The sequence below is a fragment of the Lolium rigidum genome, chromosome 5 (genome assembly GCF_022539505.1).
Source record: "Lolium rigidum isolate FL_2022 chromosome 5, APGP_CSIRO_Lrig_0.1, whole genome shotgun sequence".
Classification (NCBI taxonomy): domain Eukaryota; kingdom Viridiplantae; phylum Streptophyta; class Magnoliopsida; order Poales; family Poaceae; genus Lolium; species Lolium rigidum.
In genome coordinates this window covers 233,146,396-233,148,056 of record NC_061512.1, presented here as the reverse complement: position 1 = coordinate 233,148,056, position 1,661 = coordinate 233,146,396, and positions in this window count along the sequence as shown.

The window sequence follows — 1,661 nt, the reverse complement described above, 5'->3', positions numbered from 1 at the left end:
TGACTCATAAAAGGGAATAGGATCTGAATAATCTAACACAACATAGAAATTCATATAAGTTCCATCCCAAATTCATACAAAAAAGAAAATTGAAAGAAACTACATTTTTTTACAAAGCCTAACAAAAAGAACAAAAAAATCCATAACATAATTTTCGGATACAAAAATTAATTTTGATGTGAGAAGTTACCGAATTGGTGCCAAGTTTGTGAACATCTTGGACACAAATATAAGGATCATTGGGATGGTCTCCACCCGCCTCAGGCTCTAGTGTTCAAAGATCTTAGAGCTGTTTGGAGTATGTGTACTAGTAGTCGTCCTGAATGTGGCAGGGGAAGGTCGAGAGGCAGCAGGACTGTTTTTTCTGGAGGCAGGGGCAACCTGTCAGGCCAAGTCAACACTGGTACAAACTGATGGTGATGCAGATATGTCTGAGGATGAAACAGAGGGGGGGAGGAAACATGACATTGCTAACGAGAGGCCTGACCCTTTGGTGTATCACCCAACAACCGAATGTTCGGAAGGAGATCGAGCTATAGTGCTAGTGGAAAAAAGGAGGTACGGTGGGGGCAATGGTCTCTCATTTTGAGCCAAGTGCTCCTCCAAGCCCAAACCCTGTGAGAGATCCTAAGAGAAAGAAAACAGTTGTGGGAGAAGTTCAAGATAACAATGACGCATTAGCAGGCCCTTTCGAGGGGGACCGCCAAGCCCAATGAGTATCTTCACCGTGAACTGTCGAGGAGAGGGCAATGCCTCGACAGTAAAGGAGCTACAAGACTTTGTCATAAAGTTTGCCCCCAATTGAAAGGATCGTATGCCGCACCTAGAGGGGGGGGGGGTGAATAGGTGCTAACCAATTTTTAGTTCTTTTTCAATTTAGGCTTGACACAAAAGGTAAATTCTCTAGATATGCAACTAAGTGAATTTACCTATATGACAAGGATATCAACTAAGCAAGGTATAGCTACGCAATAGGAGATAGAGTGGGATAGAGGTAACCGAGAGTGGAGCACGCGATGAAGGGGCATCATATCAAAGAAGTCCTTCACCGAGATCATCTAGCAAGTATCTAATCTCATCGTCCTCATATATTGCCATCTATCCACTACCGCATCACCTCAGCTCTGTCACGTTCGTACTGAGCAAAGTTGACACTCGCGACAAAGTCAGGCATTCACCCATTCCGCAAAAGGTGCTTAGTCATATCATCATTTCCCTAACGATAACGTCTCTTGCAACAAGCGCACATAAAACTTGGACGAAAGCTTGCCTTTGAACCACATGCTAACTCCTTCACTAATAAATTGGTTTTCCGTACCTACTCATCTGTCATTTTAGTCGCACTGATACGACCACTGTACACCCACCTATTATCAGCCATCTTCTGCTTTATGGAGAGACAAACAACAAATAATAGCATGAAATTAAATGCATCGTATTTCTATTTTCTACCCATGCATGCATCAACCTACATCTCTACTAGGTGGGCTCCTAAGAGCCGCCAGATCTGTAGAGTGTGTACGTCCTCCATGCTCTACCTCGGTCCGAGACATAATTTTGGTAGCACTTCCCTGCGGCTCTCTCGACAACTAGTGCATATTTATCTGCGTAATGCTTGTGGATAGAGCTACAATTTGTGTTACCCGGCTCTAACGTGGAAA